We start from the raw sequence: 17,335 nt of genomic DNA on the forward strand, positions 1-17,335 counted from the left end.
CCGATGCCACCTGATTGTCTCAGGCTTGGGAAGATCTGCACCACATTCCCTCGCAATGTCGAGAATTGCAGTGAGTCTAAATCCGGACAGGTACCAGAAGCTGACACCTCCCTTGACCCTCACAACGCCCCTGCGAGGCAGCTGAGCAGCTGTTCTGGTGGGTGAGAGGCACTGTAGATGCCCCGCCCCCCTCCTCTGCTACTGAGTCGGGACTGGGCACGTGACCCAATTCTGGCCAATGAGATGTGAGGAGAAACCTGTGGGCGGGGCTTCTGGGCAAAGCCTCCCGAGCCCTCGAAGAAAACTTCCTGTCAACGTGGTAGAATTGCCGCCGCCATCTCGCTTCCCCTGAAGAGGAAACCCCGGAGCACCTCAGGTTAATAAGCGGTGGAAAGTGCCAGCCTCCCGTGTTGAGCCGCTAAATCAGGCACCACGTGATGTGCCCTACCTGAGGACTCCCCGGTATGTGAGATAACAATTGTCTTTCAGTCAGTTTTGAGTCAAAATTTCTGATACACCCAAAACCATCCTGAGTGACACACTCCCGTTTTATAGACGAAGGAGGTAATTTTTGAGAAAGGAAGTGCCTTTCTCCCGATAAATTGTCAAGATTATTTTGGTTGCAGGTGACAGAAACCCGACTGCGACAGCTTAAAGAAAAGGACGGCACAGACTCAGGTCGATTCAGAGTACAGGAGTAGACAAATGTCCCTCAACTGGTGAAGGGGTAAACTCAGGTAGAGTCGTACAATGTTTTATTATTATTATTTACCGATGACATGGCTGAACCTCAGGTGCCTTATGCTGAGTGAAGGAAGCCAGAGTCACAAGGACAAATGCCGTGTGATGTCATTTAGAAGCCGTTCTGGAAAAGACAGAACTTCACACACAGAAAACCGGTCGGTGGTTTCCAGGTGGTTGGGATGTGGGGGGAACAGGGAGCAGACTGTGAGGAGAGCCCAGGCTTCGGGAGCTGGGTTAGAAATGGCCTGGGTCTTGGCTGTGGTGCTGGTTAAATGACTGTGTGTGTTTGTCAGAATGCACGGAACCACATTAAACGGAGAATTTTACTGCATGTATATTAGAATTTAAAAGCATTAAATTGAGAGTCCTGGGGTAGGATGGGGAGTTACTCCTTAATAGGTACAGAGTTTCTGTTTGGGGCAATGACAACTTTTGGAAATAGGTAAGTGATGAGATGGTTGTGTAACGTTGTCAGTGTAATGAATGCCAGTGAATTGGTTAAAATGGCATTTTATGGTAAATATATTTTACCACAATTTTTTTCCTGTAGAGTGGACCTAATATTATATTAGTTTTGGGTGTGCAACATAGTGACTTGACAATTATATGCATTATAGAATCCTTACCACAATAAATAGTTATCTCTCACTGCACAAAGTTATTATATTATTGACTATATATTGCCTATGCTGTACTTTCCATCCCATGACTTATTTATTTTATAACTAGATGTTTGTGTCTCTTAATCCTCTTTACCTTTTTCTCCTATTCCCTCTTTCCTTCCCCTCTGGCAACCAGTACAGTTTTTTTTTTTGTTTTTGTTTTTTTTTAAATGGAAAAAAGGGATAGTGTTCAGGCATGGCTGGATCCAGGATTCTCTCCGTCTCCCTGGCTCTCTTTTCCACTGCCTTGGTTTTATTCCCAGCAGGCTTTCCTCTTGAGAGAGGTGACATCTTTGGTGACCAAGATGGCCTTGGGAAGTTCCAGGTATACCTCCTCTCAGATTAGCAGCGCCAGCAGGAGAGAAGTGCTTGTTTCCCAGTAGTTCTAAAACTGTGGCATGAGGGAGTCTGATTGGCTTGCCTTGGGACATGAGCTTGCCCCTCGACCAATCACTGGGGCCAAGGGGCTAGATTGATCAATTGGCCAGTGCTGGCTTGTATGTCTACTCCCAGGGCTGTGGTGAGTCCTCCCACCCAAGCCCCTTGGAGGGAGAGTGGGGAGGGATGGATCGCAGAGAAACCGAGGAGCTTTGCCAGCAGCCCCTACACCCAAGTTAAATGTTGAATGGCCCAGCCCCAATTCTCAACCCGACATTTATGCAGGCTGTGCCATTCTGTCCTTACATTCTCTCCAGTAAAGCCCACGTAGGTACAACATACACTCATCATCCCATCCCTGGGTTTGCATAAAAACCCACGTCCACGAAGTAGCAACTGCAATGTTTTTCAATCACACAGCAAAGATATTTAAAAATATCACCCATATGTGTTTTAAATACAGGCAAATAGCTGGCAAGGCAGTCGGCTTCACACCCGCGTGCCATTCTGAGTTATAATCTTCTCGTTTCCAACTCGCAAAATCACACATTGAAGGCCAGACAAGCCCAGAACACTGCTAAGGCTGTGCGTCTACCCCAGAAGCTTCCCAGCCTGCCCAGCCAGCTTTATTTGCTGGTTAAGGATATATCTATGGTCCTGGGAAGGAATTTGGGGGCTCCTAGGCTTGAGCTGAATCATTTGCCCTCCACTGAAAATACGGAAATGGAACCAAGAAGTTTTTAGTGAAATTTAAGGAAGTTTTCCAACCTCCTTCATGAAACCATCCTTAACAGTCCAGCCCACAGCAGCTTTCTCGCTACCCTTCTGCCTGCCTCCCTATCATGCTATCTTTCTGGTATTAAATTCTTTAAAATCTGACCTTGTTATGTGCAGTCTTATAATTTGAGACTCCCCATATTTTCTCATCTTCTGGATTTATACTTTTTCTTAATAACCAAAATTATACCCTTCCACTGTAAGTAACAGATAATTCCAACTCCAACTGGCTAAAATTATAAGGTTTCTTTATCTTATACAAGAAGTACAGAGGTAGGTGAGTCCAAGTTTGGTGTCATCAGTGGACACATGACATCAACTCTCTACCCTGCCATCCTTTGTGTGGTCTTTACCCTCAGCCTGCTTCTCCTCATGACCTTAATATGGCTGTCCCTGTACCAGGCATCACATCTAGGCACAGAAATGTCCACAGAAACCTTTCTTATAAGTACTTCAGTAGATCTCCCGTCACATCTCATGGGCTAGAACTTAGTCGCATGTCCACTCTGAGGCCAGACACCAGTAAGGGCAATGCGAGGAGCAGCAACTAGCAAGAGAAGGAGGAGGAAGAAGAGGAGGAGGAAGAGAGGGGGTTGGGTCATAGAGGAGGAGAAATCAAAGAAATCTCAGGAAGCTGTGTAATCTTTTTATAATCTCTCCCGAGACTGGTGCACGTTTTGCTGGTTGCCTCTCTTATCTTCCTCAATGCTCCCTCCTAGCCTCTGGCTGCTCCCTGATCCCTTTGCCACGTCACTGCTTGGGCTCGACACCTTAAGCTTCACTAGTCTTGTCCACTCCCTGTCCAGTTCATATGAGGCTGGTCCTGGCTCATAGCCCATTATGTGCAATCCTTAAATCCCCAAAACTCTGGAATGTGAAAGTTTTTATTTTCAAGTTTGCGCAAACATTTGACCACAAAATTTCCCCAGGACTGGTGCAATGTGTAGACTTAAAAAAAAAAACAAAAAACCACCGCACTTAATGTGAATAGTTATACATTTTGCTGCAGAAATATTAATGTGCTGGGCCATATGATGCTGCCTAGACCCTGAATATAATATACAGTATATGGTATTCTGAGAACCTGAGGGATTCTGAATTCCAAAATACATCAAGGGGTTTGGATGAAGTGGATTATAAAGTTTAATGATGAGTATCCTCATTCCCATTTTACAGATGAGGAAGTGAGACTCAGGTATGTTCAGTATCTTACCTAAGTTTACATAGTGAGTGTGGCCTGGATTTACTCTTGGGACATCTAGTGTCAAAGCCAAGGCCATCACCCAACACAATCTTTTAATCCTTCATATCCACATGCACAATTTTTGCTGTATCTAAGTACCATATAATGCTATTTACTTAATATTTGTCCCTAACCTAGCTCACTTTTTACCTCATTAAATGTCTTTGTAAAAGGAAACTTCCTATCACCATTCTAAATGGAAATTTGGCATCCCTTGCCATAAATAGAAAATGACTACATATAAATAAATATATTTAGAGTAATGAATTTACTCAGCCAGGGGAGCTGAGCCTGAGAACTGCTGTCTATTTAAAAGGGAGATTTTGGGGTGCCTGGGTAGCTCAGTCGGTTAAGCCTCTGACTCTTGATTTCAGCTCAGGTCATGATGGTTCGTGGGTCTGACAGACCACTTGGGATTCTCTCTCTCTCTCTCTCTCTCTCTCTCTCTCTCTCTCTGCCCCTCCCCAGCTCATGCATGTGCTCTGTCTCTGTCTCTCTCAAAATAAATAAATAAGCCTTAAAAATTTGTTTTAAAAAATAAAAGGGAGATTTTTTTTCTGGAGACAGAGGTGTAGATGTGCTAGCACCTCACAGAGTCTTGGCCTTTAGAGTGATAAGAAAGACTGAGAGACACTTGAAAGATAGCCATCTTCCTCCCCATGGGATTTGAGGTTATAGAATGTTCTGTGAATGCCCTAGAAATGTCTGGAAGGTCATAGACCACACTTTGGGATGTACAGAGCTATGTACACTTGGGTCCAGCTCACAACCACCGCATGGTGTCCATGCGTGTGCTACCCACCTACTGCCCTTGAATGACAGACCCTATCCTGCATCGCCCAGGCTTGGCTGATCAGCCCCTTCCCTTTCGCTTCTGGCCACGACCCTGTAAGGATGTGCATCCAGAGCTATGAGAGACCATGGTGTCAGACTCACAGACACAGTAAAAAGAGCAAATTCAACCTGATACCCAGACAAAATCAGACGGGAGGCAGCTCAACTGAAAAAGCCTTGATACAGTGGCATGTGCCGATCCACATGCTGAGCCGACCTGGAGGGTGCTGCAGAGAAGTTGCATGGCACATGGGTGATGGTCAGTTCACCGTGTCAGCTTGGCTAAATGAGAGTGCCCAATACCCACACGTTAATCTGTTGTAATGTGATTGCAGTTTATAATCACTTGGCTCTAAGATTATTCTATATCATCTGGGAGGGTCAGATTGAGTCAGTTGAAAGGCCTAAAGAGCAGGGCTGAGACTTACCTAAAGAAAAGAAAATTCCTCCTATGGACAGTAGCTTCCCCCTAGACTTTGAGCCTGTTCTTCCTGACGGAAATCCTAAGGATTTCAGACTTGGCTCTTCAGCCCCACAACTGTATAAGCCAATTCCTTGCAGTGAATCTCTTACTATCTCCTACTGGTTCAGTCTCTGGAGAGCCCTGACTGATAACAGGAGCAAAGGAGAATTTGTGTGAAAGGGTGTGCATGTTTAGACCATTTTAAAAAGTAAATGTAATTGTTTTATGTTTCTTTCATTTTTTGCTACACTAGAAAGGGTTTAATACCTTCCTGCCGTCAAGGAAAAACAAGTAGTTTTTGGTGGATTTGACCATCCCAGTCTATTGTGGAAGAAGAGGGGAAGGGAAGATTGTACAGGATATCAAAGGCCTTAGTCTAGAACATTCTGTGAGCAGGGACTGAATCTCTTTTAGCATAGATACTACCATTTGCATGTGTGTTGACTACAAAAATGAGCGCTCAGTACAATAGCTTTTTTCTTGGCCTCCTCAACACTCTTATTTTTGGGGACCCCAAGGCACCTTGCTTTAAGAAAACTGACATTGGGAAATTAGAACTTGCCCAAATAATCAAAGTCACCTTCAACAATTACTGGGTACTAATGGTGCAGCAGGTATATTCGCTACGTGACTTTATACCCTCCAAGTAGCCCTGAAAGGAAACCAAGGTTCAGAAAAATGAAATGTTCCCAGGGCCACATGCTAAGTGGCACACAGCATGTTTAGCACTGGCTTTTGTCATAAGACCAAACAACGAATCCTTAAACAATATACAGTAGAGTGTTGCCTGCTTTTAAATTTTACATAAATAGTATTGTACTGTCTGTACTTTGCAACTTGTTTTCTTTAAGAACTGTTACTGTGAGAATTGCCCATGTTGAATAGTGTGGTTCTGAATCATTATTTCCCCCATTTATAGATTTCCATTGTGTGAATACAGTACAATTTATTTTATCCAGTTTACTATTGATGGGCATTTGGGTTGTTACCTATTTCCTTTGTTTTTGTTTGTTTTTTCTTTTCCTGTTATGAACAATTTTCTGTAAACAATCTGATAGAAAGATACAAATCATTTATATCCTGCTGGATGCATCTAGACAAGAGTTCCTAGAGAATACGTCCCCAGGAACAGATTGCTGGGGCACAAGGCATGCGGCGTGTGCGTCTTCCACTTTGCTAGATTATGCCCGGCTGTTTTCTAAGCTAGTTGTACCAATTACACCCCCAACAGCGGTGCAGGAGGATTCCAGTTGCTCTACAGTTTTAATAACTGTTTCTATTATCTGGCTTAAAATTTTTGGCCAATCTGATGAATGCACAATGGTATCACATTGTGGTATTAATTTGAATTTTTCCCAACTACTAGTGAGGCTGAGCTTTTCAGGTGTTTATTGGCCATTTGAGTGCCCTCTTCTGTGAAGTGCCGGCCCCGGGCTTTCACGTGGAACTCTAGAAAGGAACCTCTTTAGGCAGGGCTATCTTGGGATATTTAAACCTTGGTTTCTTTTGAAGCACCAACTTGCTAAGTAAGTTGACATTCGAAGCCTTAACAAGGAAGAAAAACAGGGTGAAGGTTAAAGAGAGGTTGAAGCAAAGGAAATGGGATTCTTCTCAGTTTCTCTCAGTGATGCCTCCTAAGAGTCAGCACTGGATGATGGGTCACCTGACAGCTCCTATTTCAACAGGGCTCACACTTTTCACAGTTTGGATCTTCATGCCACCACTCTTGAGTCAAGAAGGGAGCAGCACTCCCCTTTTACAGATGTGAAAAACAAGGTTTTAGAGGGTCTAGGTGGCATGCCCAAGGCCACATGGCATCATGACTGGCTGGCTGGGGTGCAAAACCTGCTGGGATCCCAACCCAGAACCACTGGTGGAGACCACCAAGAACACTTAGGAGGGCCTCAGGGGATCCTTGTGGGCCAAGGTGGGTCCTTTCAGGGCAGTTGGATGGCCTAATGGGGGAACTCATCAGATTTCCAGGAGCTCGCACATGGCATGAGAGCAAAAGCCACATGGCATCCAAGTTGGGTGATTTTGGGGAGAAACTGAGGTTGGTGAAACCACAGAACTAGCTCAGGAAGGGGTACAAGATCTGGCCTGTCAGTGGGACAGCCCTAGGTCCCCTGGCTGCAGTGATAATTAGGCGCCAGTGGCTCACCATGACACGTGTGTGTGTTGTAGCCATGGGATAATCCTTGTCAGATGTTCCTGGGTGAGGGCTGCTCTCCTCCACGTGTCATCCAGGAAGTCAGGCTCCTCCCTATCCTTGAGTCTTGCATCCTCCACCTGGGACGAGTGGCTAGCCCAGGCATGTTCCTTCCATAGCAAAAGGCAACAGTGCAAGAGGGCAAGTGGAAACACAACATATCTTGAGATGTAGGCTCAGAACTGGCACATCAACAATTCCACTTCATTCTGTGAGCCAGAGCAGATCATGTGGCCAAACTCGAGCTCCAGAGAGGTTAAGCACCTGGATCTAAGCCACACAGCCAGGCAGGCACTGATTCAGGGCTCAGACACAAGCCATGCCACATCTAAAAGTGACTTCCTTGTCACTGGCCTCATCAGGCAGCCATTTCCAAGCGACTGACTTTTAAATAAAATGTGGAGCACACAATTTCCTGTACCTAATCTCTCTTTTATATTCGTCTCTTGTCTGAGCCACCATCTGTCCCTCCACTCTGTGGTGATGCTTCAGCAGTGGGGTGAGGCCTCACCAGCCAGGTTCCCTCCACCTTCATGCCACTTAGCAACCTCCAACAGATGCAAGTTTTCTGACACAGGCTCCTGTGATTAGCAGATGCTCTTTAATTAGCTTTATTTCCATTGCATTTGTTGCCTCCCTGAGATTGTCTTAATTCCGTAGTCCTCCAGGATACACATTTTGTTTTTGGCCACTTGCCTCCCTGGGGATTGGGAGGAAGAGTGGGACTGTGGGTGACTTGCTGGGGAGGACTTGCCTTGTAAAACCAGACTTCAGCCCCTGGGAAAGTTTCCAGACTTAGGAGAAGCTGGGAGGTCCGAGCTGATGGGACAGCTCTGTAGGATAGGGAATGGGAGATATCCAGAGGACTCTGCCTGGATCTTATTCCACTCTTTGGCTCTGTGACCCTGGGCAAGTTACGTCATCTCCTTGCCTCAGTGTCCTCCTCCATAAGATGGGAATAATAATAATAATGCCTACTTCATGGTGGTGGTGTGATCTTAAATGAGTTAATTCCTAGAGCACTTAGTGATTAAATTATAGTTAGTTATAATTACATACCTATTATATAGACATCCCGATGGTCATCTATTACCCACTCCTCCAGATATCACTTGTTTCCCCCAAACCTCACTACTGACAATGGCAGTTTGCATTTGTGGAGCACTTACTGATGCCAGGCTCTTTGCATGCATAATCTCATTAATTCTCACCCTAACCCTAAGAGGTCCCCACTGTATAGACAGGGAAATAGGTTGGACAAGGGAGTGACTTGCTCAAAGTCACGTCTCAAAAATGGCAGAACCAGGATTTGAATCAGAATTTAAACTGGGGTCCCTCTGATTCAAGCCCTGCTTCTGTCACCCCTGAACTATTCCTGTCTTTGGTCTGCAAGAAATGGAGACAGTAATGGACTTCACTTCTGTGATGTGGTTTGCTTCTTCCAACCACTTCGTTGGGAGATTTCCCCCACTTTACAGTTAATGGAAGCGGTTTGGAGGAGAGTGACTTGCCCAAGGGCACACACCTAGGAACAGGAGAGCCATGGGTTGCATCTTCATCTATCAATCTATCTATCTATTATTTATTTATTTATTTATTTTCATGTTTATTCATATTTGAGAGAGAGAGAGAGAAGGAGAGAGAGAACGAGTAGAAGAAGGGCAGAGAGAGAGGGAGACAGAATCCGAAGCAGGCTCCAGGCTCTGAGCTGTCAGAGATCATGACCTGAGCGGAAGTTGGACGCTTAATCAACTGAGACACCCAGGCATCCCAGTTGCACCTCCATTTACACTCAGGTCTGACTTTAGACTCCTTCTACGCTGTCTGACCCTGAGATGTACAGCAGTTGATTTTGTGTCCATGATGTCATTTGCTTCTTCCAAATACCTTTTTGAGGATTTTACCCTCATTTTACAGCTGTGCATACTGAGGCTTGGGAGAGAAGCGAGCAAGTGGCAGAGAAGTGATTTAAGCTCCTTCCCCTGGACCCAATGCTCTTTTCCTTGCCTTTGGCCAGGGAAATTGTTACCCAGGGAAGGGAATAGGAGGAGAGAAGGCAACTCTAAAGGGGTAGGGGGGGGCCCCAGAGTGTAGCTTTGGGCGCACTCACTTGTTGCCAGCCAGCCTGGGTGCTAACCGGAGCCTCATTGGTCCCTGGGGCACTGGGGCTTGGAGGTGGGGCTGGTGTATACATCAAGTGTCCACCAGGTGGGGCTTTTGCCAAAGGCCCAGCTTTGGGAGGCCCCAGCAGAGGCCTTGCTGCCCCACCCTGGAAGGTATCAGCAGGCACACACAACCGCGTGGATCTGCGCGGTGTGCTCCCCGTGTGCACACGTGGGCTGTGTAAACCTGTGTGTGAGCACACAGGTGTGTTCCAGAGAATCTGTTTCTGGCCTGTGCTCAAATGTGCATGAATGGATATGTGCACTAGCACATAGGTGTGTGTGCATGCGTGTGTGTACGCATGAGTGTGCAGAGAAGTGTATGAAAACAGTGTCAGTGAGAGTAAGAGTGAATACATGTGTGCACGTCTGTGTGTGTGTGTGTATACATGTGTGCACGTCTCTGTGTATGTGTGTGTGTGTGTGTGTGTGTGTGTGTGTGTGCACGCGCAAAAAGGGGATGTGGTACATGCGTGGCAAGTTAGACCCTGGCCTGAGGTACTGAGGATCATTTTAGAGTCTCCTTCCTATGCTGTTTTCAGAGGTAGGTGCTTGGACAGATGACCTCTCAGAGTCCCTGATGCCTGGCACATTTGCCAAAGACCCTGATAGACCCCAGGGATTTGGAGCCAGAGAGCTCATGCAGGAGGGCTAGATTTGCTTCCTGGGTCATGGAATGTTTGAATGGGGGGGGACTTTGCTCCCCCAGACACTGAAAGGTCCACAGAGGTTTTTGGGGTTGAAGGGGTTGGGACCCAGCCTTCAAAGGAGAGCTGCTAGAGCCTTCTTGCTGGGACCCCTGAGCTCTAGAAGGTATGGCTGGAGACTGTGGGTACAAGGGAGAGAGGGCTTTGGATTTCAACCCCAACTGATCCTCCCACCAGCTGGGAAGTGAATTCAAAAATTCAAAGTAGGGGTGCCTATGTGGGTCAGTTGGTTGAGCATCTGGCTCTTGATTTCACCTTGGGTCAAGATCCCAGGGTCGTGGGATCAAGCCCCATGTTGGGCTCTGTGGTGAGTGTGGAGCATGTATGAGATTCTCTCCTTTCTGTCCTTCTTCCACTCTCCCACATTTGCACATGCTTTTTCTCTCTCTCTTAAACTAACAAAAATTCAAAGTGAATTCAAAGCTCCACAGAAATTTAGAGGCAGCTGAGAAGCAGACGTGGGTGGTGTTCAGGGTTAAGAACTTGAACCTTGACATCAAATAGAGCAGGATTTGATCCCCAGCTCAGTTGCTTATAGGCTGGATGACCTCGGGCAAGTCATTTACCATCTCTGAGCCCCTGTTTCCTCAGCTATTAAGGGGAGGAAATGGCAATACTTACCTCCAAGTGCTGTTACAAAGAGGAAATTAGATAATGTGCAAAACGAGCCCAGCTTGTGGAAAGCAGACCAAAAGTGGCAGCATTACCACTATTTTCCTGTCTTGTAGGGACAAGTGGATCATCTTTTGTTTTGTGGAACCTAAGAGCTGAGAAACCAGAAGCTCCAGGGAGGCTGAGAGAGTGGTAACTTAGGGACTACTTCTGGGCCGACAGACAGCCCCTGTTGGCTATGATTTGTCTGAATGGCATCTTCTAGAAGTACCTACATTTCCTTCCCTCCTGCCCTGAACTGGGGCAGCAGGAAAACCTAAAGCTAGAGTCATTAGTAGCAGGGCTACAAAGGGTGAGTTTTCCCACTCTGCTTCCAAACCATACCCAGCCATTGTTCTATTGAGTGAACTAGGGCAAGCTATTCAGTCCTTCTGGCCTCAGCTTCCTCATCGGCAGAATGGGCACAGCAGTGATAGATTTGAGATTTAGGGAGAATGTTAGATCCTTGGGCATAATAGGCACCACTATGACAGTGATAATGACAGTGCAGCAATAGGACAGGGACAAAATGAGAATTGTAAGCATTCACATCTCCCTATCTCTCCAAGGAGCAAAATAATATTTTTTTTGTTTGGCTTCCTATTTTGCTGAGTAGATGAAATGTGAGAACTTCAGATTTGAAGGAGCAATGAGAGAGGGAGGGGGTGGAAATGGAGGAAGAGGGAGAAGGCACTGAGGAAGACAGAGAGCAAATAAGAGTGAGCAATGAGTGAGAGAAGATGGATGAGCAGTTTGAGGGGAGAGAAATTAAAAATAGAGACTGGAATGGCTGCTTTAATGAAGGGAACTTCAGGGAAAGAAAGAAACAAAAAGGATTGTTAAGATGTTAGGTGCTTTGTGCCCTACCCCTTAAGAAAACCTGCAGTAACAAACTATACTCTTCATCAGGTTTTAGGTGTACAGTTTGTGGAATTTTATTTGGGTGGGTGGAGTGCTGGTGGGGGTGCTCGGTTCTTCTCAGGGCACAGGAAAGACCTATAGCTATCCTTGGGAGTTCATAGTCTTAGGAGCTGATGGAGTAATCAGTGCTCTAGTGGGCATGAAGTGCATTCCCTTAATTTTGTGGTGGTTGTCTTGGACGTCTTAGGTCACTGTCTGGTTTGCACACTCCACTGCTAAAATAGGATGCAGAATTGGAAAGCTGGTTCCTTCCCAGGGGCCAGTTTCTCAGGGGTTCAGCAAAGCCGTGTGCCTGAAGAAGAGTCTGCTCCAGTGCAGAGCAGAGCCCTAGAAACTCTAATTAGCTAATGTTTCTAAGTCTCCTGGAATCTGCCAAGTGCCAAGTGGTGTTTCATTCTGTGGATGCTCAAAGAAAATTCAGTCCTGGTTCTGACAAAAGGTACAGCTCTGAAAGGGACCCTGGGCTCTTACATGAACAGAGCTATTAGGATGCTTAAAAAAACAAATAAGTAAACAAACAACAACCAAAAATACCCACAAAAAACCCCAGACGTGGCATAGTAAAGTGAGCTTAATAAGGATATAATTTTCAGTTAAACTGTTTTGTGCTATTGTAAAAAAAAAAAAAAAGGAACATGTTTCTTTCTTTAAATCCATAGTGTGCGGGTACTGCTGCCTCGGGTTCAGTTTTGTGTATGGTGTGAGGCAGGGATCTAATTCAATTTTTTCCCCCATATGGGTAGTTAGTTGGCCCAGCACCATATTGAAAATGAAGTCTGTCTTTTCCCCATTAGTTTATAATGCCAGCAACAAATGCCATGTATTTGTGTCAATCCATTCTATATTTGTGTGCATCTATTTCTAGGCTTTTAATTTTTCCCCCTGAGTTTGTCTTTCTGCCTCACTGTCTTTATTATTATAGCTTTATAATTTGTCTTAATATCTGATAGGAGACATTCCCACACCTTATTATGCTTCAAATGCCCTGGCTATTCTTGGCCCTTGCATATCCATAAGAATTTTAAGATGGGCTTTTCCTGTTCTGTAAAGAACCTTGTTGGGATTTTGACTGGGATGTTCTTAAACTTATTGATTAATTTGGGCAGAAATGACATCTTCACCATATTAAATCTTCTAGCTCATGAACATGGAATATCTCTCTGTTTAGTCAGATCTTCTTTCATGGACATCTCAGATGGATGTGGTATTCTGTGGTGTCAGTCAGGGTCCCAGGAGAAAATAGATTCCCTCCCACCCCAACCAAACGAAGATTCCGATAATAAAGTAATTGGTGATCATAAAAGAAATTAAGATAATGATGTGGAATAATAAGTGGCTTCTAAACCCATTTTCTAGAACTAATGTCTGTTAACTATATGATACTGCATTTTCTTTAACTTATTCCTAAGTAGCTCACTTTAAGCAGAGATGGGATTATTTATAATATTCTATAACCTGCTTCTGTTCCCTTTAGCTTCTATCCTAGACATCACTTCAACACATAAATAACATTTACATTTCTTAATAACCAAATAGTTTTCTGTGGTAGGTCAGGGTCCCATAAGTTACTCTCAGCTGGGATTTTTTTTTTTTAATTTTTTAATGTTTTATTTATTTCTAGGAGAGAGAGGGAGAGACAGCGTGAGCAGGGGAGGGTCAGAGAGAGAGGGAGTCACAGACTGAAGCAGGCTCCAGGCTCTGAGCTGGCAGTCAGCACAGAGCCCGACGCGGGGCTCGAACCCACGAACTGCGAGATCATGACCTAAGCGAAAGTCGGATGCTTAACCGACTAAGCCACCCAGGCGCCCCTCTCAGCTGGGATTTTTAAATGAGACTATTTACAGAGCTGTGGGCAGGAGAATGTTGAGGTGCCCGGATGCTAAGAGGTGAGGGAAGCCATTTCCACCCCTGATCTGAAGGGGAGTGGGGAAGGAGAGAGCCCGGTGAGAGCAGAAAGACAGCTTGAGCAGGACTATGGCTGTAAAAGGACCTAACCACTGTCACAACTGCAGGGAAGTAGGGAGAACTGGGAAATAAATCCCCCAACCTTTCTCTCCTCCACCTTCTTATCACCAAGCAGGGCCTTCCACTGGCCAAATCCAACTGGAAGCCAGAGAGCAAGGGAGCCTGGGAGATGTAGTCCAGAGAGGTCAGCTTCCTGGGGCATTGAGGGAGGGGAGTAAATGAGGAAGGGGGCAAAAATGAGAATAATCAGCACATTATGAACACACTGTTGTTTGTTTAACTTGTCCCGGGCATCAGAGAGGAGCCAGGCAAAGGGAACTTGTCTTTCTCGTGTTGTTCCTCTTCAGTTTGATTGATCAATCAGAGTTGGCACACGGTTAAGGCTGCAGCTCTTGCTTTCTGGACATCTGCTTTTCCACCCATTTCCCCCCCCCCCCCCCNAGAGCCTCAGGCCTGATGTGCGTGGACCTAGGTATCAAGCCCTGGTTCGGCCCCTTCACAACCATTTGACCATTTCTCTCTCAGGGCCTTAGTCTTTTCACCTGCAATTTGGGAATGCAGATCCCTGCCCCGCTGTGAGGCCAATAACAATGATAGCTGCTTGATAATAGCATATTTACACAGTTTTTCACATAGATTAAACTCATTTAATCCTCATCATTTTGTGCAATTGTTAGCACCATTGTCCACCTGGGCAAAATGAGGCACAAAACGGTAAAATAACTTACTCAAGGCCACAGAGCTTATAAGTGGCAGAGCTAGAATTTACATCCAGACAGTATGGTTCCAGAGTCTTGCTCCTAACAATATATATTATGCTAAAGACTTATTTATAAAACATCCAACAAGCAGTAGGTGCTTCATAATGGTAGTGGCTGGACAGAATTGTGTCAGGAGTTTTGCACACAAGGAATTGGTGGTTTGGTCCTGATAGTCACTCCAGCCTGGGTCTGGGTCTTAACCATGAGCCTGCCTCCAGGAGTACACCCAGCATCAGCCAGACACTCCGGTATCCCTTATTCCTCTCCAAGGGCTGTCTGATGCTTCCAGAGGAATTTGGAGTCTCTAGTTGTCTTTCTCCTTGCCTGGCAGCTGCGGTGGGCAGTGCAGAGCTACCGAAGGACATTTTCTTTTGTTTCAGCTTTGATGCTGGGGATTTCGCATATCATTATGTTCATGGCTGAGGACCTGCCATTATCTTCCCTGGGATTCTTACACAGTTTATGAATTTCCTAAAGGATCTGGCTCTCTGTCTGCTTCTGCTTTCAAGATGGTCTATCCCAAGCCATGCTCTGCTTCCTCTAGGGTGGAGAGAGGGTGTCTTCTTTTCCATTGTAATTTTTTATATGCTCATCTTGATGTATGAATCTTTGAGAATCAGTAATCAACCATGAACATGTTTAAGTTTTTTATATCTGTGTGTGTGTCTTGGGGGGCAGGGAGAGTGTGCTAAGAGTATGAGAAACAGCTTTTCACAAAAATATTTAATATTTTAGTACTTTAGTTCTCACATCCAAGGCTGATTGCTGAAAGAGTGTTTCCTGGTTTACCATCTTTCATTAAGGACCACCTATAATAATATCATTTCCCCAGCTAACTCTGTTTAGGGGGTAAACACTTAACTGCTTAATTCATTATTGCTGAGCTTGAGACGGTAACAGATGCCTTTGGAATATAAGCCCTCACATCTAATAAGGCACGGGCTCACGATGCGCTTGGAATATGGTGGGGAGAGACGGCTGAAATTTATTTTGTGAATAAAGCAATAAGCCACTAAGCAAAGCTAATATGTTTCGGCCCAGGCAGAAAGACACGATCATTCAGTATTTATGTAGCAACCCATTCCTCAGTGGGACTGCAAGTTTCTACCATTAAAATTGTCGGAATTCTTCAGAGACCCACTGCATTAAGTCATTTAAAAATATCACAGACTTAAAACAATCTGAATTATTGGATTTTCTTGCTGCTCTTTGGTAAGCATGTTTGCTGTGGCAATTTCCTGCTCGGTCAAAGGTGCAGCCTATGTCAGTCAGGAAAGTAGAAAAGTTCCATGCAGAATTTTATTCTGAAGCCCAGTAGTCTATAACAGCTGAAATAAAGTCAGACATAAATTTATATTTTTCTTTTAACATAATTTCAAATTCCGAAATGTTGCAAGAAAAGTAGGAAGAATTTCTGTGTACACTTCATCCAGAATCCTCAAATGTTACATTTTGTAACATTTGCTATATCATTCTCTCTAGATAGATAGATATAAACACATATATGCATATTAGTTTTGCCTGAACCATTTGAGAATTAGTTGCAGACATGATGTCTGTTCCTTTACCCCTAAATACTTCACTGTGTTCTCTAAAAACAAGGCTATTTTGTTGTATAGGCACATACCAGGAAATTAACATTGATACAATACTATTATCTAATCTATTGACTTAATTCTAAATTTGCCATGGGCTCTAATTAATGTGCTATATAGTAAAAGAAAATCCTGGATCATACGTTTTAATCACTTGTCAAGCCTCTTTTGCTGCTTTAATCTGGAATAGTTCCTTAGTCTTTCTGTGTGTTTCATGTGACATTGACATTTTTAAAGAGAACAGTCTGTTTTTCAGAATTCTCTCTCCATTTGGGTTTGTCTAATATTTCTTCACAATTAGATTCAGATTATACACTTTTGGCAGGAATATCATAGAAGCAATGTCGTGTCCTTCTCAGTACATCATATCAAGAGGTACACAATGTCAATTTATTCCATGACTGCAAAGTCAGACATAAATTTAAAATAATCTTTCGTCAAAACCTTGGTTTGTTAAAAATTGCTTTGAAGGGTTTCACACTCACTCCAGATTTTCTATTACAGGTCTTTAAAAAACAGACTCAAAGACAAGGAAGCTGCAAGCTTTACAGATGCTCAGGAGAAAATGTAGCCATTAAAAAAAAATTGCAATGTGATAGTTATGAAATTTCCCTAAATTCATTTTGCAGAATGAGAGCTGTAATTTAAATGTGAAGTTATCGAGAGCTGAGATAAACCACACATCACGTGCAATTTAATCTGGCAAGGAAACAGGCCACTCGGAATTGCTAACTAGGCCTAATTCATTACATCTTGGTGAATGCTGTACTTTTGGTCTTACGAGTCTTTCAAATTGTGCATTAATATATTTACCCAGGCCTCATGGAAAATGTATGGGGATGGTAACAGAAATACTGTATCCTTGTTTAAATCACATTACATTTTTTAAACAGCTCAAGTGATTGCTCAAAAAGATCACACTTTCTTCTGAAGCATTTATGAAACAATTATTTACATTACATTAAAAACTTTAATTGCCTGAAGCACGTGCTCCGAGACACAAATATTGGAAAATCATCAAAAATATCCATCACAATTCTCTCTCCTTTACAACTCTTCTAAACTTTATCTTTTTTACAACCTTCTGTATTGATCTATTGTCCCAGACCAAGAGTGATGTCAGAAGTCCAAGCTGGGTCATAAAAAGAGAATATAATTTCCATTTGCTGTCTATAAAAGCAAATCTTTTGACCAGAGAAGAGGGGAGGAAATGCCTTTTTGGGGGGAGGTGGGGAGGGGGGGTGGGATTGGGCAGGGGATATG

At 44.2% G+C, this 17,335-nt stretch overlaps 1 long non-coding RNA gene across 1 annotated transcript; it reads left to right on the forward strand.

The window, feature by feature from the left end:
• Positions 1-324: 324 nt before the first annotated feature.
• LOC144218137 (uncharacterized) lies at positions 325-16,667 on the forward strand. Its single transcript, XR_013331059.1, has 3 exons — positions 325-462; positions 627-737; positions 16,577-16,667. It is a non-coding gene; the product is annotated as an uncharacterized LOC144218137 (long non-coding RNA).
• Positions 16,668-17,335: the final 668 nt, after the last annotated feature.

This window comes from Crocuta crocuta, unplaced genomic scaffold (assembly GCF_008692635.1).
Source record: "Crocuta crocuta isolate KB4526 unplaced genomic scaffold, BGI_CrCroc_1.0 scaffold29, whole genome shotgun sequence".
Classification (NCBI taxonomy): domain Eukaryota; kingdom Metazoa; phylum Chordata; class Mammalia; order Carnivora; family Hyaenidae; genus Crocuta; species Crocuta crocuta.